The 26,674-nt window shown below is 41.2% G+C and overlaps 1 protein-coding gene across 1 annotated transcript in view; it reads left to right on the forward strand.

The window, feature by feature from the left end:
* Positions 1 to 205: 205 nt before the first annotated feature.
* F13A1 (coagulation factor XIII A chain) overlaps positions 206 to 26,674 on the forward strand; it is a 157,114-nt gene continuing 130,645 nt past the window's right edge. The window contains exon 1 of the mRNA XM_043508364.1: positions 206 to 227. The gene's annotated coding sequence lies outside the window, so the exon portion shown is untranslated. The remainder of the gene's footprint in view (positions 228 to 26,674) is intronic.

Here is a 26,674-nt window from a genome sequence, read left to right on the forward strand (position 1 = left end):
AGATGATCAGAATGGTCCCTTCCGACCTTAGTATCTATGAATCTATGATTTCAAAATTTCACAGCACACATGCAGTACAGCTTCCTTCTCATGAGTTCTTCTTTTCCCTGTATTAACAGGCAATCTCCAGAGGAAGAGAATGAGTGACCAGAAGATTGTGGCAACTACACAGGGAAATGCAAAATCTTGGTTTTGAGTCAGGAGCCTGAGTGAGAATAATGTTACTGGTGAGTAACATTAGACCAGTGCCAGCAATCAAAAAAAATAAAGTGTAAAATGTTCTAGAGCACCTAAGTCTCATTTTAATCAATGGGCTAGCCATTTAAAAGCCAAAGTCATTTTTGGAAATGGGACTTAGGCACTTTTGAAGATTTTACTCATACTCTGTTATCATTTTAGCTTCACTATATAGAAAAAGTGAACTGAAACAAAACGAGGAACAAAATGTTCATACTATAGATACTTAGAGAAAAGGCTTAACTAAGACCTGTGGACAGCAAATTGGAGATATCAATTTTTGTGTCTCTTTATTGAATGATTCATTGGAGATGTGCACCTTCCCTTTTCTTACCATTGGCATGAGAGTCTCCAGCTGACTGAGTTCTTTGAGTAGGTTAATGTGATGTCCCAGGTCTTAAACACAGGCCAGGGAGTCCCCAAAGAGCTGCTGCATCCTGGCCATCTGCTGAAACCTGGTGGGCCGAGGAGCTAGTAGGACTATAGCCTCAGCCAAGGCACCATCAAAGGGATCCCAGATTAGAGGATTGCCTGGCACCACTGATTTTATCCAATCACATTATTTAAGATAGAAGGGGGCACAGGTAGTTTGTTTGAGCAACAAGGTGATTTCCTGTTGTGGTTGCATCAGACCCTGTTTGTGTCTGTCTTCTATACCCAACCCTGTTACTGGTTTTTGCTGTGCTCCTGGCTCACTTCTGTCTTTGCTCCTGTTCCCACCATGCTCCCACTCCATGCTTGATCCTTGCCTGGCCTCCAGTTCCTGCCCTTACACCTTACTTCCAATCATCAGTTACCAGTCCTGGCTCCGATTCCAGCATCAGGCTTCTGACCCTGACTCTGGCTTGACCCCTGGCTCTGGTAATTGGCAGCTGACTTTGGTGCTGACCCTTGGCTTCATTCCCCAGCCTGTGTCCCCGCTCTGCCCACTAGACCTGACTCCTGCTCCGACTACTAAGCCAGAACATCTACATCCCAGTCCATAACAGTTCTCTGCTTGCAAGAAACATCAACCCAAAGCAATACCCCATTTTTCATCTGTTTACTTCAATTCTGGGCGAGACTCTGTTCAGATTTGTGGGACTTAAATATTTCAGTGAAAATATGTACATTCTTCATGCGTGATGCAGGGTGGTCAAAATCAGTTACCACAGAATATGTCATGATTCTGCCAGGTTTTACAGTGTAACATCTGACAGTACCACGCACTGGAGGAGGTTCTGCAGTGTATCACTTTAATTTGTGTCTTCTTATTGCCATTACACTATTTCAGTGATTTATTGCTTTGCTGAATCAGCACCACCGGAAGCAAACTGTTTCCTGTCAATTACTAGCAGGAAGCCTTGCATCCTGAGGGCTGACTCAGCTAAGCCTGGCATAGCTCCTGGTGGCTTGCAACTGCAGATGATTTTCCAAATAATTTTAAACTGCATACTCTGTACACCACATAAAAGACCCAACTCCAGATGCAATTTTTTCCTTATTACTAAGTTAATCATATAAGAATAAACCATTTGAAATAGGTACATCCCCAAAAGTTGCAAATACCATCTGTTCCAAAGAAACAACTGGTGGAAAAAATAACCATGTGTGTGTTTCAACCTTGTATGAAATTGAGTTGTAGCGGGTGTTTATTTTTCTGAGTCTCGTTGATGGCAAAGTATTGTGTTGCCACATCAAACAGAAAATACCAAAAGCTAGTGATATGGCAGCATTGGGGTGGGAGGAAGAGGGAGACCCATCTGAGATTAAGCCATATTGTGCAGGCACAAAATGAAGGAAGTGGAAGTTCAAATGCGGGTTCCACCAACTCCAAAATCTCAAGCCATAAATTACAATGCTCCCTCTGAGCTAATCTTGGAACTGTCTAGAGCAGAAAGTTCTAAGCATGCTAAACTCTGGAGTGGCTTTGGGATGTCCAGTAAGGACTGGGATGAATTTACTCATTTTCACCTACTGTATGGACCAAAATCTGAACTTGTGGATTAAAGCACTGCCCTGCTGCATTCTCTTACATCTGCACCATCTTGTCATTCAGAGAGGGCTAGGTTCAGGAAAGTAGTATCAAAAAATCACTTTGATGGAAAGTTCTGACCAACTCTATGTGGAGGATTTATTATTCTGCAGGGCAAATTTCTTTTGAAATAACACTGAGTTCCTGTTTTTAAAAAAGCCCACGGTTCCTGCAAAACAAGTACAATTTTTTGGCTCTAGACTTGCGTGTGGATCAATTATGTATGGTTAAAGTTCTAAAGTCCTGCTCTCCTATGGCAGAAGCTCAATACCTTTCTGAAGTGAATCATTTTATGTAAAAATCTTGTGTAAACTGAAGTGTTACATCAGACTGATCTTTTTCATTTGCTTTTCAGTGGGACCTTGTGCCTTTTTAAAGCATCCTCCTTAATGTAAGGAAAGAGTTTGTAATGTAAGGAAAATTTGTGGAAAATGAAAATGTAATAGTACATTTGTATAGATTTCTTTATCTTCTGCCCACCATACCCATTAGTGATAGGCCTGAACTAAACCCCATCTCGGCACACCCCTCAGTTTTGTGAAGTTTAGATCCAATCTGAAGTTCAGCTCAGATCTGAACTTTCAGGTTCACCTGATCTATATAATGGGTCAAACCAAAATTAAGGGTTTTTAAGGTCAGGCTTGACCAAAATTCAAAGCACTGTCTACACTGCGGGTTAGGTCAGTAGAACTACGTTGCTCAGGGATATGGATTTTCCATACCTCTGAGCAAAGTAGTTATACTGACATAAGTTGTTAGTGAAGATCAAACCTAAGGCTCCTTTTCACCAGCTCTGGGAATGAAAAGGGGCTTGTAAAGTAAGTGTCAATGTACAAACCCAGTTCAAGGCTCTGTTCCATTGCTAATGTTGTACAGGAAAATTCGATTTATTTTTGTAAAATAAAAAATAAAAAAATACTGTGGGTGGGGGTTGTTTTTTATTTGTTTGGCTTTTGTTGTTGTTTTATGAAAGGACATGTTGACCAGCTCTATTCTCTGAGATAGTACGAGGGAGAAGATGTCTTTTTGATGGACAGTATAACTGAGGTATTGGGCACAATTGCAGTAGTTGTTAAACATCCCATTGCCCTAGTCACAAGAACAGTGGTATTAGTCTCACATGTCTGGCTAAATTCTTGCCAGGAAATTACATTCTGCTTTTGCAAATACCTGCCTTGGCAAAAATCATTGCACAGTGTTGATGACATAGATAGAATGATGTCCACTAAAGAAAAAAAAGCTTCAATTCAAGGATGAAGTAATGAGCCTGTAGAGTGTACTGGTAACCTGTGGGCTGAAAGGTGGAGATATCAAAATTAATGTTAAAAATAATGTATAGTGCTGTAAATTTACATGGTGCATTGCAAACATCACAAGACATGTTTCCTACCCCAAAGAGTTTAGCGCAGTGGTTCTCAACCGATTTGCCATTGTGGGCTGCATATGCAGCTCTCTGTGTTATGTAGGCTGCAACCACAGAATATATATACTTCCTGTATGGCCCTGAGGATGTCACTTGGGCCGCAGCTGTTGGCTGATTGAGCCGCAGGTGGCCTGCAGGCCGCAGGTTGAGAACCATTTTAGCCTAGGGCCTCAATACTGCAAAGGCTTAAGGGTGTGCTTAACTTTACATACTATGAGTTGTTCCACTGAGTTCAACAAATGCATAAGTCTTTTAGTAGGACTGCTCACAGTGCGCCAGTCTTTGCAGGATTGGGGCCTAAGAGTAATGCAACCTAATATATATTAATACTCATTTTAAATATGCCTCATTAAATATTGTGTGGTCCAGCTATTAACAATTTTAATCTCAGGATGTTGACATTGCCTGTTGTAGCAGAAATAGCAACCACCCTGCCAAGGAACACTCAGCATCCTCTGAGACTCTGCCACATGTATTCATATTCATTTTCCACTGTCTGTCATGGCAGCTGCAGCACCACCTCCATCTGGAAACCTGACAGGCAGTTTCCTCCGGAGCTACCAGTCAATGCTCTTCTGTGGTCTGTCTCTTTAAGTGATCATGTATCATGACTCTGTGCAATGTCACCCCAACCAGGACATGCTGTGAGACAGAAAGGTCTAGGTTGAGATTCTCAGAACTGTCTAGCGAATGTGGCTACTAATTTAATGGGATTTGTGGGAATAAATCCCTCAGTGCCTTCATTCAGGGCCTGATCAAAAGCCCAATGGCTTTCCATGTAGTTCAATGGACTTTAGGCCTCTGTAGCTTTGAGGACCCTGGATAGCATCAGACCCTGGAGTGTTTTATGGATTTTTAAAAAATTAAAAAGCAGATTTTTGTGGAGCCTAAAAAACCAAAAAATCTTTCTGTGGGTTCCCCCGATGACACAGATACCACGTGTTCAACATAACATGGGCTATGTTGAATCGGGGTGGCTCCTTTACTAGAAATCTTATTTCACCTAATGGTGGTGAATAGCAATTACTGTTGCTTAATTGGGACAAATTAGTATAAATTTTGCTTAATGAGCATACATCCAGCTGAAGCCAAGTCATTAAGTGGTGCTTAAATTCATCTTACATTCTAACCTCTGCTAAAAAGGATTAAATGAAGACAAAAGGCAGTGAATATAATTTTTATTCTTGAATTTTTAATTCTGTGCAATATTTTATATTTCCTAAAATCTATTCAGGCTGGGTTTTTAATGCCTTTTCCTCTTTAATCAGGACAACTACTTAATTGAGGTGATTGACTGTTCACCAAGGTGCCCCAATTCAGAATATTCTAATGTATCATTTAATGTCATAGTTTGGAATCTGTAGGTACCAGTGTGATGCTTATTTTTCGGAGTGCCGTGTCTTCTGTATGTGGTTTTCTGTGTACCCCTGCCAGGTCCCCCTTAATCTCTTCATGGTAGGAGTAGCCACTGGAGTCAGTGGACACAGGTCCCTGTTGTATCACAGGAATGTTAATATTTTGCAACCTTGTTCTACGTCAAGTGTCTGGGGCCAGAAAATGCAATTCATTCTCTTACGAGCATCCCAATACACCACACATCTACTACATGGGGTTGGAAGGAAATGAAACCTTTGCAAAAACGGAGAAAATGAAGCCACTGGAATCTCCTGGTCTGGAAGGGAACTTGTCGGGGAACTACATGCAATAACTGCAGTGCTTCCATATTGCTTGCAAACAAGTAGCACGGGAGAGGATGAAATCTTACATGCTGCTCCATATAGGTCTCTAATGCCTCTGGACAAGCCACAATACATGCCAGTGGGATCAGGAAGGGGCTGCAAACTGCTGGAGAAAGTGATTTAAAAACACCAAGAATTCTTTGTTTCACATAAGAATGCCACCTGTAAAAAACCACAAGAAATTAGCTGCTGTGTGAGACCGCTGACCATTATATGAAACTGGCTGGCTTTCTCTCTGCATGAGAGCCTGTGTGTGAGAAGTTCAGGCCTTTGCTAAGGCCTGCAGTGAGATGATGCATAAGAGAGATTTCCTGTTACGAAATATAGACCGTTTGCTAATTCTCCTCATCATGGCAAGCCTCCAGCCCTTTTTAAATCCCCTATTCAGTCATCTGGCATTCTTATCAAAGGTGGCATAATCTTGGAATATAATCCAGAAGAATCATTTTATAGTATTTATAACTGAGGTGGCTATTAACACTATAGTAATTTGATGATTCCTAGTTAATGGAACCATACCTTAAGGACTGAATTATACCCTCTCTTGGCAATACTTGCAGGAAGGTACCGGGGGCCAGGAAACTCTCTGACTTTATGGCGTTTCCTGCCAGTCTTCCCTGCTAGACAGCATCAAGAAGACATCTTAACCCTGTGGCCCCTGACTATCCTTCTGGAAACATGCAGTCACACCAGGGCTCAGCACCTCCTCACTGCTTCTCTGGTTCTCCCCCTCACGCTGGTAGCACTGGCCCTACCGGAGCCATGCTATCATTTGCCTCTAGCCTCGCCAACCCAGAGTGGGGTTCAGAACAGAGTTAATGCTACTTGTTTTGAATTAGCACTTAGAGGCCTGGGCCCTGTTGTGCCAGGCACTGTACAAACATAACAAAAATGGGTCCCTGCCTCAAAGAATTCACAACCCAAGTATAGGACTAGTCAATAGGTAGATTACAACAAACAGACATGGGGAGCTCTGGCACAGTCTCCCTGTTAGGTCATTTAATCACTCAGTGTCTGTAAAATGGGAATAATGATACTCCCTTTCTCTGCCTCTTTTGTCATGTCTCTTTGGATTATAAACACTTGAGTCCAGGGACAGTTGTCCCTTACTGTGTAACTTTACAGCAACGAGCACGTTAGTTGGAGCTTCTGGGTGCTACTGAAATGCTGCTAATAATATTTCAAGCACATCTGCTGCTTTTAATAGGAGAACATCATGGAGAACACCTCCGTTCTGCCTCCCACAAACCCTGCAAAGCCCCGTCCCTGTGGAGCAAGGGGGTGTGGATTTCTGTGGGGTCAGAACAAGGGGAAATTATCATGGTGCCTGCTGTTCCTGCCCAGTTTAGTTGCTCACTTGCTTTCCGTGCTGCTTCTGTCTTGATCCCCTTACCTAGGGGTCAGTAGCAAGATAAATATGAGTAGGGTGACCAGACAGCAAGTGTGAAAAATTGGGATGGGGTGGGGGGTAATAGGAGCCTATATAAGAAAAAGACCCAAAAATCGGGACTGTCCTTATAAAAATTGGGACATCTGGTCACCCTAAATATGAGTAACAATATTAAAAAGAGAATAGAAAAGTATAATTGTTAAAGAACTAGTTAAAATAAAATAATGTATCAAGCTGTTAAAGAAAATAATAAGTGGGGAGGAGATGGAAAATGGGAGAGGGATGGGGTGGAAAAAGCAGGGTAGGGAATGGTAATAAACCAGAGTGGCTCCATATTATGTCCAGGTCCCCTAAATCTTGATTATGGGTATGTCTTCACTAGAAAAACAGTGTGTTCTTTACTGAGGTTAACTAACTGGGGTTCACATAGCAGTGAAGACACAGCAACATGGATTAGCAGATCAAGCTAAAGCCTATAGGGGAGGCTGGGGGTGAACGTAAGCTGCTAACCCGAGTTAAAAGCTGAGTTGCTGAGTCCTCGCTGCTATATTAACCCGAATTATCTTAACACACCTTCCCCCCACCCTCTCAGTGAAGATATATCCTATATGCCTGCCTGCTTCCCTGCCTGCAGAAGAAGTTCTTCACCTTTCAAAGAGAAATCCATTCACCATCCTGGACTGTGAGTTGTGCACATTAAAGGGAGCAAGTTAAAATGAGACTTAAATGGGTGTATAAAGACAAAATAGGTCCTGATTCCTTCAAAATACCAAGAGCTTTCCTAACAGACTATTTTCCCCTAGATCTCCTAGTTCACAGTAAATTTCTCTACCCTTGACTCTGTCTGATTCCTGGAGAATGGGGTTCCCAGTGGCACCTGGGAACTGATCAGTTCTCACAGCATTGATGCACAGACCCAGATCACATTTGAAGGTGGCTAATTGCTGGAAACCAGTGATCTATATTCCCTAAATCTGATTCCACTCCAAACTATGGGCCTGATCCTAGTTCTCCAAGAATCTTGCCTTAATCCATTACAAGATTTTTATACCAACAGCCTTTAAATCATCTCTCTAATTACATAAGTATATTCATAACCTAGTCCAGCCCCCTGGTCTGAGACAGGGAGGGTCATCCTGGCAGGTGTTTGTCCAACCTGTTCTTAGAAAGCTCCAATGATGGAGATTTCACAACTTCCCTTGGTAACTTATTACAGTACTTAATTCTCCGTATAGTTACAAAGCTTTTCCTAATATTTAACCTAAATCTCCCTTGCTACAGATTAGGCCCATTCTTGTCCTGCTTTCAGTAGACCTGGCGAACAATTGATGTCCTCTGTATAACAGCCCTTAACATATTGGAAGACTGTTATCAGGTTCTCTAAAAAGCGCAGGTTTTCCTCATAGGTCAGGATTTCTAAACCTATTGTCATTTTTGTTGAGCTCCTCTGGACTCTCTCCAGTTTGGCCACATCTTTCCGAAAGTGTAGTGCCCCGAAATGAGACACTACTGCAGCTGAGGCTTCACCAGTGCTGAGTAGAGCAGAACTATTACTTCCTGTGTCTTACATATGACACTCCCTTTTGTACACCCCAGAATGATATGATTATTTTTTGCAACTGCATCACATTGTTGACTCATTCAATGTGCATTCCATTATAGCCCCCAGATCCTTTTCAGCAGTACTACCATCTGGCCAGTTGGTCCCCATTTTGTAATTGTGTATTTGATTTTTCCTTCCTGAGTGTCGTACTTTGCACTGGTCTTTATTGAATTTCATCTTGTTGATTTCAGACCAATTTTCCAATTTATCAAGGTCATTTTGAATTCTAGTCCTGTCCTCCAAAGTGTTTGCAACCCCTCCCATCTTGGAGTTATATGCAGATTTTATAAGTAAGCTCTCCACTCCATTAGCCTATGATTCCTCCATGAGTTCTCAGAGGTAATCACTAATGGTTCCAATATTGCTTCAGTCAATTTCTTAAATACTCTAGGGTGAATTTGGTCAGCACCCACCTCCCGCACAGTCCCCTTGCCTCTCGCAGGCACTCAGTGCCTACCCCATGTATCCTCCAAGGTACCCACGACTCCCAAACCACTGCCTCCTGCAGGGATCCACCGCTCCCTGCACCCTCCGAAGCACCCACCAGCCCCTGCTTCCTGACACTGTTGCCAATTTAGCTGGCTGGGCTATTTCTCTACTGTTCCCCATAATGTGGAGGAAGGGGTGTGTGTATGGGACATGAATCTCTGAAGGGGGGGGCACGGTAAAAAAAGTTTGTGAGCCTCTGCTATACAGTCAAGGCAAAAGTCATCCCTGATGTAACTTCATACAAGTCAGAGTTACACAAGGGCTGCATTTAACCCAAAGTCTCTAAAGTCTTTTGTCATCATTGTGGATGCAACATAAATATATGGAGGTTTGAAATCAGAAGAGGCAATTTAAAGTGGTAAAACAATCATTATTTTCAGAGGAGAGAAATTTAGAAACATGAAATTGTTAGGATATAGATATTCAGGCCTGTCTGTAAAGGCCTATACTCTAATTTAGGTGTATTCTTATCACTTAGCTAGTTATAGAGGTATAAAAGAAAGAATCAAAATCACTGTCTGCTGGTGTAAGGGCCTGCTCTTACCGTGACAGTCTGAGGCCCTGTTCTTAGGCTAAGGCCTTTTCTGCGGAAAAGGACCTAGGGGTGACAGTGGACGAGAAGCTGGATATGAGTCAGCAGTGTGCCCTTGTTGCCAAGAAGGCCAATGGCATTTTGGGTTGTATAAGTAGGGGCATAGCGAGCAGATCGAGGGACGTGATCGTTCCCCTCTATTCGACACTGGTGAGGCCTCATCTGGAGTACTGTGTCCAGTTTTGGGCCCCACACTACAGGAAGGATGTGGATAAATTGGAAAGAGTACAACGAAGGGCAACAAAAATGATTAGGGGTCTAGAGCACATGACTTATGAGGAGAGGCTGAGGGAGCTGGGATTGTTTAGTCTGCAGAAGAGAAGAATGAGGGGGGATTTGATAGCTGCTTTCAACTACCTGAAAGGGGGTTTCAAAGAGGATGGCTCTAGACTGTTCTCAATGGTAGCAGATGACAGAACGAGGAGTAATGGTCTCAAGTTGCAATGGGGGAGGTTTAGATTGGATATTAGGAAAAACTTTTTCACTAAGAGGGTGGTGAAACACTGGAATGCGTTACCTAGGGAGGTGGTAGAATCTCCTTCCTTAGAGGTTTTTAAGGTCAGGCTTGACAAAGCCCTGGCTAGGATGATTTAACTGGGACTTGGTCCTGCTTTGAGCAGGGGGTTGGACTAGATGACCTTCTGGGGTCCCTTCCAACCCTGATATTCTATGATTCTAAGGCCTTTGGCTAAGCAGCAGAGGCAGCCATAAACTGGGAAGCGACCGGTCACATCCTCACCTTCCAAACTAGTCACATTTGAAATAAGGTGCTATTGGGCTGTTAGGAATACAACCCTGTCCTGATGATGCCTATCGCCTCCAGAGCAAGGGAAGTGCCTAGAAGATGTAAAAGGAAACTTAATTTGATAGCATCCTGTCTGGCAAAAACTCACTTATCAATAGCTGGGATGTGAAATCCACATTTCTGTGTTTGTTCTATCACTAAAAAAAGAAAAGGAGTACTTGTGGCACCTTAGATGAAGTGAGCTGTAGCTCACGAAAGCTTATGCTCAAATAAATTTGTTAGTCTCTAAGGTGCCACAAGTACTCCTTTTCTTTTTTGCAAATACAGACTAACACGGCTGCTACTCTAAAAACTGTTCTATCACTGTAGTCCCCATTTCCCTATTGTTTGTCTGCATAATCTCTGTCTGGTTCTGTGATTGTTCCTGTCTGCTGTATAATTAATATTGCTGGGTGTAAACTAATTAAGGTGGTGGGATATAATTGGTTAAATAATCATGTTACAATATGTTAGGATTGGTTAGTTAAATTTCAGTAAAATGATTGGTTAAGGTATAGCAGAACTCAAGTTTTACTATATAGTCTGCAGTCAATCAGGAAGTGAGTGGGTGGGGGGAGGAAATGGGAACAGGGAATGGGGGTGGGGAAATTGGAATCATGTGTAGCTAAGGGCAGGAATGGGAACAGGGACACAGGTAAGGCTCTGTGGTGTCAGAGCTAGGAAGGGGGACACTAAGGAAGGAAACTGGAATCATGCTTGCTGGAAGTTCACCCCAATAAACATTGAATTGTTTGAACCTTTGGACTTTGGACTCATGCGAGAAGAACCAGGGAAGTAGACGGGTGAAGGAATAAGCCCCCTAACAGAAATGGTCAGATAACAGCATGACCAAGTAAATCACGTAACAGAAAAGTTCAAGTATATCCCATCTGATTCCCCCTCAGTGCCTTCAGGATGCCAATCCAGCAAATCTTCCAACACTTCTGATAAGTTAGAACAGCATGGGAAGTACACCATGGGGAAATTCTAAATCTGATAAGAAATAGTAGCTAGAAGCCCCAACTCTAGTCATTCAAATGCTTCTTAGAGCTACTCTTGAACTTAATTTTTGAACAATAGCTGGCAGTAATAGGGATAAAAATCACACTGATGCTCAAGTGAGAAAACACTTCTTTTTGGTTAGGTGAATTTAGACTCTCATTCAAAAGTCTACGATAAACACAGGTAAGAACAATAGTCACTGTATGCATTTCATCTCATCAGCTTTTAATAAGAGCCTCCAGATTATTCATTCTGGCACCCCCTGGTAAGAGTGACTCTTATAAGATTACAGCCCAGAATCAACCAAGCAACATTATTACTGGAAAATAGTTGTCTCATAGGACATGCTGGCTGTTGATCTTTCAATTAAGAAAACATCAGGCTTCAATGGACAGGACAAAAATTCGACACTTGAATTCAAACAAAGCCGGTGAGATACTAGGAAACTTTGCTCAATATTATGACATTCTTTAGTTGGAACAAAACTACTCTGATGATTCGTTAGTAAACAAAACACAACACTTTCCCCCACCCCCAACTTCTGACTGATTCCAGTTCTCCTAAACTTTCAGATATGTAGGCAGAAAAGCTGCTTATCACTGAAAGACTATGAACAGTGATCAAATTATTCAGTTATTTAAAGGAAGCGAGATGGCTTGGAGAAGGGATTAATAGAATGTTCTAGAAACACTTAGGTGTTGGTGTAGCCTCTCATGTACCATACAACAGTTCCCTACCACCTACCTGGGAAACAGGCTACTATGACCCTTATGCCTCAAGTGAGCAAAGACTCCTCTCGGTATATCTTATATACTCCTATGTGTACGTTGTAGATTTTGACTATGTGGCATTAACCAAAATAATAGACACAATGACTTCTCAGTTGCATTACTAAATCCATACAGTTAAAAAAGGGTTAGTCATTAATAATCAGGTATCTGAAGGATACCTTATGCAATACCTTTCCTCAGACCTCAGACTCTTGTATATCCAGTTTCCTCTTCACTTTCAAGGCCTTCCAAAATGCCCATCCTTATTTTCATAACCTTTTACAATCCATCATGTTTCCTAACCTTTGCCCAATCTTCTCTCCTTTGTTTCCTTTGCTCACTCCCAACTTTGTGCCAGATTTCATGTGGCCCCATACATCTGGAAGAACCTCCATTCAATATATACCAAGCACCCTACCTGCCTGCCTTCAAATACTTCTAAAAACCCACCTACTACATGCCTTTCTGTGTTTGCCCTGATTTGCATTGTACTACACTGTACCTGTGTGTTCACATTGCTGGTTTTCTGGGTAGAGCTTTTAGTTTGACACAGCTCATCCTACTTTACAGGGCCATGTACAATGATGTGCTCTCTATACAGTCTTAATAAACATCTCTTAAATGTCTAGATGACTCTGTATTCTAACTAATCGATGTTTGGGAAAGCATTTGACAGAGTAAAATGAAAATATTTCATTCTGATTCTGTAATACATCAGACAATATGTTTTTTTTTTTTTAAAGAGGCAAAGTTCTGTGTGTTTTAAAAAAGCCTGCAGGCATTCACATATGCATTTAGAGTTGGTAAAATTTTCCATCATTTCCTGTAAAACCTTTTTTTATTTTTTTACAGGAAATGTCCTTTTTCTCTAAATGACATTTTTTTTTATTCCTTTAGGCATATTTTGACTTTTGATGAAAAAAGTAAAAAAATCAAAAATCAATTTTTGAAAAAAAATTGTTTCCAACCCCCTCTCTTTTTCCCCTTCCTCCTCCTTCATTTTTCCATTTTTGCCACTGGAAAAGCAGGGAAAATTGAGAAAAGCCAACAACGTTTCTGTTTTTCATCAGAACAACATTGGTCATTTACAACAAACCCCATGGGGGAAGGGAAGAGGTTCCTTTATAAAATCCTCTTCTCCTGTAACTAAGAAGTTAATGGTAAGTAAAAGGCGACCAGGAAGAGATGCATACAACATTTTTTATTTCTATCTTTGTCCTTTCTTGCTCCTTCCCCAGTTCATGGATTGTGTCATGTAAAGCAATGTAAGCATTTTAAACAGTGGAGCCCCATCCTACTGTATCCTACCTCAAAAGTATTTGGAGTATGTATAATTTCATACATCAGCCAATTACTTAGTTACCACAATTTTGGAGAGAATAAAGTTTCAGATTTTCTGATGAGTCTCATTTTGTAAATACCACTTGATATTCCCAGGGACATAATTTGTATTAAACTGCTTACAGTAGTAACCTCCATAGTACTTGATGCCATTCCTATTTGGGTTCTCCAAAAGCAAATGCCATATTTGCAGATGGAAGAAAAACCAAAACTGTAGTATCACACATTGGTTGTATGTGGGGATTTATGGTCTGGTGTACTGATTGCTGTCCCCACCTGCTTTCAACTCTAAATACTAATAATTAGATGAATAAACACTTAGTCTGACCTTATCTAGATTTTTTAATTTAGGGATTCTTATGACTCTATGTCTACACTGCAGTCAGATGTGTGACTGCAGCAAATACAGAAATACCTGAGCTAGCTTTGATCTAGCTAGCTCGAATAACAATAGTAGTGAAGCATGGGTGGCACCATAGGTTGTACAAGCCTGCCCAGACCCTGATAGGTACTCAGTCAGCTAGCCCGTACTCCTGTGGCTTTACTGCTATTGTTATTTAAATAGCCTGGTCAAAGCTAGCTTGGGTATGTCTACATGTGCTGTAGTCACACCTCTAATTGCAGTGTAGACGTATCCTAAGAGTCTGATAATCTAGAAGTATTAAACCCCAAGAACTCTAGAAAAGAAATAATACCAACAATAGTATGATGACTTTGAGGGCTCAGTGGAGGAATTCCCTGAGAATGGGCTCACCTCAACTCTTTCTGTACATTGGGAGTAGTTCATAATGGTAGCATGTAAAATGTTGGAATGTATTAGTGCCACTGTCTGGCAACAGAGTATAGACAAAGGTGGTCTGAATCCTCATTGGCCTAACCTGCTGTTACAGATCTCTCCCATCTGGGGCTGAGAAAAGTTACAGAACAGGCATACAGGGAGTTAAGGAGTCAGCTAAGTGGACATTATGAAAGAGAGCTAGCTGGTAGCAGGGGAGGAGAGAAACTGATAGTCTAGTCCAGGGAGCAGACAAATAAGAGCCAGGATAGTCTGCTGGAGTTTTTGTGTTGTATTATGCTATATGGACCTGAGTTGTGATCAGCAGACTGTTACAAAACAGATGGTGACTTCAGAATGTGGTGCCATTAATTTTAACCACCAAATAAACCCCAAAACCTAAGAAGGCTTTTCTTTGCTTTACCCAAACCTGTCTCAAAGTGTCTGTTTCACTGTCCTAATGCTAGTTTTGCAGACACTTAAGAAGTCATATTGGGAGGAGATGAAAGGAGACAGAAATAATCAAAAGTAAATGGGAGATGGAGTTTGGAATAACAATCACCCAAGAGAGACAGAGTGAAATTACAGGAAACGTATACACAGTCACATCCTCTCCATCGTGAAGAGAATTTCAATGGCAAAGATGTGATATTTCAATACTCCACTGATCAAACATAAAATGAACACTCTAGTCTCTGAGAGAAAGAATGTGGGATAAAAACCTACTCACATTTTTTTAAACTGTCCCCCAAATTCTATCCATCTGATGAAAAGGATGCAAATGGCCAAAGCTGTGAAAGGGACACGATCAAAATAAAATGCACGTTATATAATTATAGCCTAGTTTTAAAAGGGAAAAGTTGTTTAGCTAAGATCAGAGTTCTTTTCTGGCTCCAGAACTGGACCATAACCTCCGTGTGTTCCTGGAAGATACCTATACCCTTTTCCTGTAATTCCCCACACTGGTTCATTATTGCTCTTATGTCTCATTTCACATACTGTAATCCTAGCCCTAGAAGAAGAAATTAATTTCCCTGAAATCACAGTTCTGTTGTTGCATCATAGCCAAGGCCCGTGATCACTTTCTGTTCTGGTGAGCTAGTGAGCTGGTACAAACCTACACAAATAGGCATGGCGCACTGAACCCAATCCTTTCTTTCAGAATCATGATGAAATTCAAGTATGGGGAAAGAGGGTTAATTCAAATGTGAATTTGAGCTTCATAAACTGCAAATCTATGCAAACTTGATTCTGCAGAGTTTGAAATCATAATGGAATAACAATAATCTGCTGATAATTTTCAATTGTTTCCTAACAGTTAGAGTTGGTAACTAGGTTTAAGAATAGAACTATGGATTTATTGATCACTTGGTCTGGGGGCAACTGGCCCTTCAGTAGAAACCGGTATAGACCAGCTAAAGGTTTCTAATGGAATTTGCACTAGGGAAATTCCTATTAAACACAACTTCATAGGGTTTGCATAGAGATTTAGGGCTTGATCTAGTAAGATGCTGAGCACTGTCAGCTGCCGTTGACTTTCATGGTAGATGAAGGCATTAAGAACTTTGCATAATCAAGAGCCTGATCATGCATCAGAGAATTTCAATAACCTTTGGATCAGGCCCATAGCCCTTAAGCAAAAGCTAAATTCTGCCTTCAGAGGCAATCATGCTTTCTGAGAGCAAGTCAGGGCCTTAATTAATGATCCAAATACAATTACTCTCTCTGTATTATTTACTTATTTATTATTGTTCCTATGTTAGTGAAAGAAGTGCTTGTCCACCTATGATGTCAGCTTCTGCCAGCCCAGAGGTTCAGATACAAGCTCAGAAGGTAAACTCTGATTCCTGACTACACTGCAGGAGCTGTCCCACATTTTGGTTTCTAAAGCGACCAAAGGAATATCTAAAAAGAGCTCTGAAATGTTCTGCACAGTGATGACATTTTGTTTCATTGTAAAGATATTTTCTTTTACGTGTAGTAATATGACTGTAGCATTTTGAAATACAATCAGACTGGCTAACAAAGTGCTTATTTTCAAATTATCAGTCAGAGGAAGGTTCTTGTTTAAAAAAAATCTATTAGTCATTAAATAACGAATATAGAGACAATCAGAGGAGATGTGATTGCCTATTGGATACATTTATCCCAATAATGATAAGTTAATCAGGTTTGGACAGAATTTGCTGCGGCTTTTACACCTTGGGAATACTGGACCAAGTCATTTTAAAGGACCTCTAACTGGAATTACAATTGATTTATGTAAAAATTCAAACCATTTAAATTACTTTTGACTACAATATCTGTGTTCTCAGTGTCTCTTTCCAATAGCAGTTTCTTCTGTTCGGGGATTTCATGGTTCTTTTCATCAAGAATTAAGATGGGCCAAACCCTGAGGTCCTTACTCAGTTCTGATTCAGGAAAAATTCCCACTGAAGTCACCTCTCATCAATGGGAGTTTTGCTCAATAAGGGCTTGGTAAAAATTGAATGAACGGATGTGCCCAATCTTCTTTAATTCCCTCATTGGCTGCCCACTTGCTCAAGTGTCAAGTTTAGATTTCTTGTCCTACCATTCAAGGCTCTGCACAATTCTGCCCCAGCTTATATATCTGACTTTGTCTCCTGTTATGTACCCTGTGGTTGGGGCACATCTTTTACCCCTTCTCTGGGCCTGTGTGTGTTGGGCCCCTCTGGGCAACTCACCTGGTGATGGGCCTTGAGACCCTCCTAGTACTTGCGAGGCCATCTACTAAAGGTCCAGAAAAGGGTCCAGTAGGTCTTCTCCTGAGCACCCATTCCGCTAGCAAACAGAAACCAATAAGCTGTAAAAAGAAAAGGAGTACTTGTGGCACCTTAGAGACTAACAAATTTATTAGAGCATAAGCTTTCGTGAGCTACAGCTCACTTCATCGGATGCATTTGGTGGAAAAAACAGAGGAGAGATTTATATACACACACACACACAGAGAACATGAAACAATGGGTTTATCATACACACTGTAAGGAGAGTGATCACTTAAGATAAGCCATCACCCACAGCAGGGGGGGGAAAGGAGGAAAACCTTCCATGGTGACAAGCAGGTAGGCTAATTCCAGCAGTTAACAAGAATATCAGAGGAACAGTGGGGGGTGGGGTGGGGGGGAGAAATACCATGGGGAAATAGTTTTACTTTGTGTAATGACTCATCCATTCCCAGTCTCTATTCAAGCCTAAGTTAATTGTATCCAGTTTGCAAATTAATTCCAATTCAGCAGTCTCTCGTTGGAGTCTGTTTTTGAAGCTTTTTGTTGAAGTATAGCCACTCTTAGGTCTGTGATCGAGTGACCAGAGAGATTGAAGTGTTCTCCAACTGGTTTTTGAATGTTATAATTCTTGACGTCTGATTTGTGTCCATTCATTCTTTTACGTAGAGACTGTCCAGTTTGGCCAATGTACATGGCAGAGGGGCATTGCTGGCACATGATGGCATATATCACATTGGTAGATGCGCAGGTGAACGAGCCTCTGATAGTGTGGCTGATGTGATTAGGCCCTATGATGGTATCCCCTGAATAGATATGTGGACAGAGTTGGCAACGGGCTTTGTTGCAAGGATAGGTTCCTGGGTTAGTGGTTCTGTTGTGTGGTGTGTGGTTGCTGGTGAGTATTTGCTTCAGATTGGGGGGCTGTCTGTAAGCAAGGACTGGTCTATCTCCCAAGATCTGAGAGAGCGATGGCTCGTCCTTCAGGATAGGTTGTAGATCCTTGATGATGCGTTGGAGAGGTTTTAGTTGGGGGCTGAAGGTGATGGCTAGTGGCGTTCTGTTGTTTTCTTTGTTGGGCCTGTCCTGTAGTAGGTGACTTCTGGGTACTCTTCTGGCTCTGTCAATCTGTCAATAAGCTGTAAATTGATGTTGGCAAGCTATCAGTTTGGTGTTAATGAGATAGCACCTACCACCTCCTCCTATGCAAGTGCTCTGCATTTGTTCATAAAGGTTACAATTAAGCTGCAGTAGGGTTTGGGTGTTTTTCTATGTGTTGCCTTGCCCAGAGCCAGTCACATACAAAAAGCATCCAAGCAAGGACACTGGTCATCACAACATCCCTTTGACCAAATATGTGCATCTTCATCTATCCTGCTACACCCCTGGCTTTTTGGAGGGCCAACCCTCCCAGTGTTTTCCCCAGGAACTGAAATTAGAGACGGTGTTTGAATTTAGCAGGGGAGAGGGGAATGTTGGAAAACAACTAAATTGGCAACAGTGCGATGTAATTAGTTGACCACTGGGGGAAATGGGGGAGTTCAGGGGGTGTAGGGAAATAAACTCTATACCAGTTCATACCACCACTGGCACTCCAGTTGGTTGGCTGACTAACAACTCATCTTTAAGTCTGAAATTGTTTCCATCCTCCCACCTAGTCACCTTGTGGTCAACAGGAAGTAGCTTATTGTAGCCAGTGTCTTGAGTTGATTTTGATATTGTTGTAATTTGTATTGCAATAGCTCCTATAAGCAGGGTTGTGCTAGTCTCTACACACAGGGGTGATCACGGCAGTAAAATGTTTGCATACTGCAACTCCTTTTGATGTGCCCTATGCTGGATAAAATATTTGATGTAAACAAGAAATACATGATGCTGTGATGTAAAGAATTTCATAGGCATAAGTCTGGAATGGTTGTATTACTCACAAGTGATGAGACCACAGGTGGATTATGCGAGTCATCTCAAATAGTGTTAAAAAACCCCTAATCCACACCACATCTTAATGTAGTCTGTATATGCCACAATAAAAGGATTTTAGGAATGTTTAAAGAGTTCTTGAAAACATATTTTTTAAAATAGATCTCACTCTGCCTATAAAGACAGTCCCCTTTGGCCTGGTCTACACTTAAAAGTTAGGGCCCTGACTGCCCTAGCTATGCTGCACTAACCCCTGCTGTAGATGTAGCTAGGTTGACAGAAGAATGCTTCCATTGACAAAGCTACCATTGCTCGGGGAGGTAGAGTTCCTACAGTGATGGCAAAACCCCTTCTGTTGCTGTAGGAAGTGTCTATACCAAGGTGTTAGATACCAATGGCGCCATAGCACCCTTAGTGTAGAGATGGCCCTAATTGCGATGAGTTCTGCTCTTCATAGTGAGCCATGAAATCCTGTAAATATAACCCCGTTGTCATGAATCTGAAATCCAACATCTCAAGACTTTCTAGGGATAGAAGTGAGTGTTACATGTTCCAGCTTCTATTTATATGATCATAAAGTTCCCATTTCCACTTCTGCAGGGCAACATATATAAAAGCCACCGTCGGTCTCAGGTTGGGGTAATTTTTTTTTTAAAAGCAGATGAGTGGGGAAATCCCACAGTTAGAGTGAGAAGGAGAAAACACGTTTGTGGCAGTTGATTCAAACCCTCCAACCCCCCATCTACCCCAAAAAAACCTGCGGTTTGGAGTTGCTTATAGAGGTGGGAATGTTAGAACAAGTCCCAGGAAGTGGATCAGTAGGCAGAGTGCAGGTGAGGCAGTCAAAGCTGCATGATAAATGTATTTATTAAAAGGCTTTACAATATATCATATGGCTCCCCAGTTTACCAGGTGGTTTTCATTTCCACATACATGGCACATATAAAATAAGAGAGAGCATGCCAAAGTTGGGGAGTGATATTATCGGAAAAAATTGCATGTAACCTATACATCCAGTTTATATTGTCTCATTTCAGCTAGTCTGCTTAGAACTTGTTACCAATATACTGCTCCCCTCATATTAATTCACTCATGAAGAGAAAACAAAGTCCTTTTCTTCTATTAACACATTTAAATTAGCTCCTTTAAAATTAATCAAAATAAGAGGGTTTTTTTTTAAATGAAAAGTAGATGAAGCAAAGACTGTTTTAAATCTCAGCAGATTTCCCTGTGTTTGCAGTGAGCTTTTCTTGTTTTCACTTGACCTAACAGCTCTGTCTTATGTAAAGGAAAGGTCCTATGGTTAATGTTTTACATTCTGGAAAGGTTGGGATCAATACATTTCACTCTATCCTTTTTAAATTTAATTTCAACTAGGCTGCTCCTTTTTCAGCGATGGCAATTTCCTGTACAGCATTTCTGTCCATAGGAGCAAAGTGTTTGAAATTGATATGGATTTGTCTCTCTCAAAATTTAGTGCTTAATATTGACATAACGACTAGGAATGAGAGGTCCACAAGTGGGCATGGTGGGGTGACAAAGCTTTATTTGCTTGGCAGCCATCTTGGGCTGACATTTTATCAGCTTTCGTAAACTTAAGGAGACTCAGGCCTGGTCTTTGGATAGAAAGCCCTCCCCATCCCATCACCCACCAAAGAAAACTCAGGAGGTGGTGTTGGTGAGTGAGGGGGAGATTTTTAAAGGCACAAATGGGAACTAGGTGCCCAAATGCCACTGACTTCCATCAACTTTGTGCCTTTGAAATAATCTTCCTAAATTTCTGACATTCTTCCCATTGTGTCAACAGTGAACCAGTGCCCCAGAACTATGCTACTGTAAATCCCACCTTTCAGATTACACTTACAATGAAGGTCTTGCCAGCGTATAATTAGAGCTGGTTGAAAATTTTCTGATTGGACAGTTTTCTGTCTGAAAAAATTGATTTGGTTAAATTGAAACGTTTAATGGGAATGTATTGATTTCATCAACATTTTTGCGAGAAATGATCAAAATGTTTCCTTTCAATTATCATTTCAACTCTTTTATAATATATTAGAAATATATTATGTTAACATAAAAGTCAAAACAATAACATCTTTGTCAAATCAATACATTTAGGCCAAAATGTTTTGATTTGTAAGGACGTTATTGTTTTGACTTTTCTAATAATATACTAGTTGAAATTTCGAACAAATTACTTTTTGAATATTTTGTTTTGTGAAAAATTCTGAGATTACAACTTTTCATCCCAATTTTGGGATAAAACCAGATTTTGAAATCTCAAAATTTCCTGTCAGAAGGGAATTCTGAATATCAACCAGCAGCATTTGTAATGACAAGATCCCATGGCTCTCTCTTTTTTTTTAATATGAGTAATGGTGTTGCTCATTGCAAACTAGCCAGATTCCATGCTGCTACTCAGTCCCCACCAAGAAATTTCAGTTGCATGTCATATTCTTCTTCACTTCCTGGTCTAAACTGATGTGTAGTGCATAGCTAGTGATGTTAAAAAGCAGCATTGTTTTGCCCTAGAATTGAATGCATTTCAGTGCCAGGTGAAATGACCCACATACTCTAGCTGTAGTTATAGATATACCCGTGCCCAATATGTGGTGATGATATCCATGTGATAAATTGTGGCGCCATGTAATTAAGTGGCACCTTTATCATGCACCTTTAAATGCCTAACCTGCATTCTGCCCACTCAATCTATCTACTCTGGGATTTAATCTCAAACTTGCCAATTCTCCAAGTAAGATAAAATACTCTCACCTGTCTCTGCTTTTTAAAAAATTTATCTGTCTGCAAAATGTTTCCTTCTGTCCCCCAAATATGGTACGTCCCTCTCCCCTGCCACAAAATTATGCTGCCCTGAAGCCCAGGATGGGCAATAATGAGTTCTGTAACACTGACTGATTTAAGGTCCAGTACCCTGGACACCTAGAAATGGAATATGTACATAATTGGAAAGGAGAGATTTTCAGCTTTATAATGATCCACACAGCACTTGTGCCTAGAAGATTCTGAGATATTGGATTTTAAAGCTGGGATATATTTATATTTAGAAAACTATTTCAGTTCACTTTTAGAGGGGTTTAAAATATTTTTTTTATATTTTCCCCTCTCCTTCAAAGATCTGTACAGTTGGACACATTGTAAGTAAGGTAAGTGGAATGATACACAAAATAGTCTCAATAAAAAATGCTAAACTCTTCAAATATTTCTCAGATAGTTCTCCTGTAACGTAACTGGCATGTACATAATATACAGTGGTGCCTGAAGGTTTTCTTGGCACTTGTTTGGGTTGCCCTGCCTAATGGCTTGCAAATGGCTGCACTACTTGTGAATAATGGAGTGATCATAAATCATAATTGGCTGCCAATAAAATCTTTTAGGGGTTCTCAGGGTGGGAGGGGGCTGCAATCAGGCATCTGGTAGTTGTGACCATCCTGTCCTCCTCATATTGCTGAATGGGGAGGGTGGGGGATTGGCTAGATTTCAGTTAGATGGGAGGAAACAATTGGAGAGGATCCCAGTGTAAAAATGGTTGAGAACTGCTGTTTTATAAAACTTCACAACATGTATTCTATCCTATAAACACATATGTACCCATCCCCCCATGCACTCACGCATGTGCATTCACACACCTATGCGTGTAATGTCTAAGGAGTTTTAGAACCCCACCGGATGAAAGATATTGTGAGGATGCAGGGTCTATTTTTTAAAGCGTGGTTCATACTGGAAATGAGTCTCAAATCTTGTAAAAAGAAAAGAGGTACTTGTGGCACCTTAGAGACTAACAAATTTATTAGAGCATAAGCTTTCGTGAGCTACAGCTCACTTCATCGGATGCATTAAGTGAGCTGTAACTCATGAAAGCTTATGCTCTAATAAATTTGTTAGTCTCTAAGGTGCCACAAGTACTCCTTTTCTTTTTGCGAATACAGACTAACACGGCTGCTACTCTGAAACCTGTCAAATCTTGTAGTGAACTAACAGTGTAAGGAAGGAGGGCTCTGAGTATACAGCTGTCATTAATTAGCCATTTTCCCCTATGGTAAATCCCAGGTTGGATTTCAGTGCCTTTTCACCCTCTGAAATGCACTCTAATTGCTCTGCTGACAGATAACCCAATAGGTTTCTGCATCTCCCTTCTTGGTTCTGTTGCAGCAATATTATATGACCACCATCTTTCATGCAGAATACATCGACTTGCTGCTGTAAGATGAGGGGAGCTTTTCAAAGTGTTGCTTCTGCACATTTTTTGCCTTGCTCTTCCCATGTATGTGAGATGCTGTTCAAAGCTGCTTGTTAACCAGATGCATGCGGCATTGTGAAAAGTTGTAAGGGATCTGGTCTCACACTTCTTAATGAGCTGCCACCTCCTCAAATGGGTTAACGGGCTTGGGCTATAAATTGCACAATAGAATGTCTGCAGCAAAATCTGTGAGATACTCCCAACAGTGCAGGGAAGCTGATAAAGGTTTTATGGAGTTGGATTTCGTTCTGATCTCAGTTGCTAATTTTGACTAATAAAATCTATCATGTAGGTGAAAACAGCGCTGTATGGAGTGAGGTCTTATATGTTTTTTTTGTTTACTTGAAAAAAGAATGTGGGTCATTCTCCTGAGGTGTTTGTTAAAGGGAACTGAACATACGTATTTCATCTTATACTCATTGAATAACTTTCCTTAAGGATGCATAAAATATCATATCAGGCCTTATTCTACCTAGGCTCCTACTGAGTTCTTGGGAGCAGGACTGGGCCCTTGATCCTGGGATTTTTAAGCAATGGGCACCAGGGCTTCATGAATCTATTCGTTCTGACTTTCTCCCTCTTTTCTTTCCTCCATACTGGCTCATGAGTGGAGGCCAGTCTCTCCCTCCAATTACCACAATTCACCAGCAGCGTCTCTCCACCAGACTTCCAAGAAACATGGCAGGACCCCACTTGATGTCCACTCTCTCATCCAAGCTGCACATTGGAGGAGTCCATTCTCAGCCTGCTCAACAGCTCTCGTGAGGCAGAGCTCTAGTTATCAGTCGTGGAGATGATGGCCCTCTTGTGCTAGAACAAGCAGGCTGCTCAGTTGGCACTCTGAATATAGTGGAGGCCAGAGGGTGAATGGAATGGGCTGCCCACTTATACCCTGAAGAGATGAGGCTCAAGGCTGAATGGGGCTGGCAGACAGCCTTGTCTTCACCAATGCCCAAGAAAACTTGCTGCCAAAGTTCAGAAGCAAGTGAGATGTTGAGAGATGTAAGGGAACTGCCCCATCTCCTCCTGTAAATGAGAGAGTTTCCACTCCAGGACTTCACATGCTCAACAATCCTTCATTCTTCCACTGAACTAAGTTACAGGGGAAGATATTAGCTTCTGTGAAGTGAAGGGAAACAGGAAGCAGTGACTTGGATATTTCTCAGCTTGCGGGTGGTAGGATTGGAGTGGATTCTCTGAGTCTGGAAAAAAATTGTTTTGCAGTTGTTTTAGTTAAAGTAATTCTACTCTGAAAAGTGACCCTATTCCATATTTACTCTTTCTCATTTATTCCCATAGGAATGGCCAAGTTTTGCCTTCAGCTTCATTTGTGCCAGCCTGCTGGCATCAGTGAGGTAACTGAAGGCAGAATGGGACCCTGCAGGCACTCACTTCCCAAGTCAAAAGCTATTTTTCTAGCTGCCAGCACAGCAAACTCAACCTGAAGTTTGATATTTCAGTTCAATATTTTCTGTTGTTCTCCCCAGTTTGTGCATTTGACAGCACTTTGTGTATTATTACTTTTACTCTTTTTCATGTTTAATCAGCTAGCTAGTCAGTATCACTTGCTGGTTGTTTGAATTTTTCACATAACAGTAGAGAGAAAAATATTTTTAAAAATATAGGATAGTGCATCTGTAAAACCTCCAAAATCAGCAGGGGGAATCTGGGTCAAGTGCAGTACTTGAAATTACATGCAACTCTTTCTGTTAATTGGTTAGTGTCAAGATTCCTTCCCCACTCTGAACTCTAGGGTACAGATGTGGGGAACCTGTGTGAAAGACCCCCCAAAGCTTATTCTTACCAGCTTAGGATAAAAACTTCCCCAAGGTACAAACTTTGCCTTGTCCTCGAACCGTATGCTGCTACCAAGCATTTAAACAAAGAACAGGGAAAGAGCCCACTTGGAGACGTCTTCCACCAAAATATCCCCCCAAGCCCTACATCCCCTTTCCTGGGGAGGGCGTGATAAGAATCCTCACCAATTTGTACAGGTGAACACAGACCCAAACCCTTGGATCTTAAGAACAATGAAAAATCAATCAGGTTCTTAAAAGAAGAATTTTATTTAAAGAAAAGGTAAAAGAATCACCTCTGTAAAATCAGGATGGTAAATACCTTACAGGGTAATCAGATTCAAAACATAGAGACTCCCTCTAGGCAAAACCTTAAGTTACAAAAAGACACAAAAACAGGAATATACATTCCATCCAGCACAGCTTATTTTACCAGCCATTAAACAAAAGGAAATCTAACTAGATTCCTTACTAACTTAACAGGAGTTGTGAGGCTGCATTCCTGATCTGTTCCCGGCAAAAGCAACACACAGACAGACCAAACGCTTTGTTCCCCCCCCCATCAGATTTGAAAGAATCTTGTCCCCTCATTGGCCATTTTGGGTCAGGTGCCAGCGGGGTTACCTTAGCTTCTCAACCCTTTACAGGTGAAAGGATTTTGCCTCTGGCCAGGAGGGATTTTATAGCCTGTATACAGAAAGGTAGTTACCCTTCGCTTTATATTTATGATAGATTTCAAATTGATGGTGACCCCTTAATTAAAACTTGTAAAGCAAGATCCTTAAATGAAGAGTTTCAGAGTAGCAGCCGTGTTAGTCTGTATTCGCAAAAAGAAAAGGAGTACTTGTGGCACCTTAGAGACTAACAAATTTATTTGAGCATAAGCTTTCGTGAGCTACAGCTCACTTCATCGGATGCATTTGGTGGAAAATACAGAGGGGAGATTGATATACACACACAGAGAACATGAAACAATGAGTTTTATCATACACACTGTAAGGAGAGTGATCACTTAAGATGAGCCATCACCAGCAGCAGGGGGGGAGGGAGGAAAACCTTTCATGGTGATAAGCAAGTAGGCTATTTCCAGCAGTTAACAAGAACATCTGAGGAACAGTGGGGGGTGGAGTGGGGAGAAGAAATAACATGGGGAAATAGTTCTACTTTGTGTAATGACTCATCCATTCCCAGTCTCTATTCAAGCCTAAGTTAATTGTATCCAGTTTGCAAATTAATTCCAATTCCGCAGTCTCTCGTTGGAGTCTGTTTTTGCAGTTTTTTTGTTGAAGAATTGCCACTTTTAGGTCTGTAATTGAGTATCCAGGGTGGTGGAAGTGTTCTCCAACTGGTTTTTGAATGTTATAATTCTTGACATCTGATTTGTGTCCATTTATTCTTTTGCATAGAGACTGTCCCGTTTGGCCAATGTACATGGCAGAAGAGCATTGCTGGCATATATCATATTGGTAGATGTGCAGGTGAATTAGCCTCTGATAGCGTAGCTGATGTGATTAGGCCCTATGATGGTGTCCTTTGAATAGATATGTGGACAGAGTTGGCAACGGGCTTTGTTGCAAGGATAGGTTCCTGGGTTAGTGGTTATGTTAGTTCTTGCCTGTAAGCAGCATTTTTACTGATGAACAAGTTTAATCTCTAACTTGACTGTATTTTGCTTAGGTTATTCTTGGAAAGGCATGAGGGAAAAATGAGCCTGCCGAATTTTTGGGTGTCAAGCTAGATGTCTTCAAGATTCTTGTCAATGTGCCAGGTGTGAACGCCATAGTGCTTAACCTAAAA

The sequence above is a fragment of the Dermochelys coriacea genome, chromosome 2 (assembly GCF_009764565.3).
Source record: "Dermochelys coriacea isolate rDerCor1 chromosome 2, rDerCor1.pri.v4, whole genome shotgun sequence".
In the NCBI taxonomy this organism is placed as follows: domain Eukaryota; kingdom Metazoa; phylum Chordata; order Testudines; family Dermochelyidae; genus Dermochelys; species Dermochelys coriacea.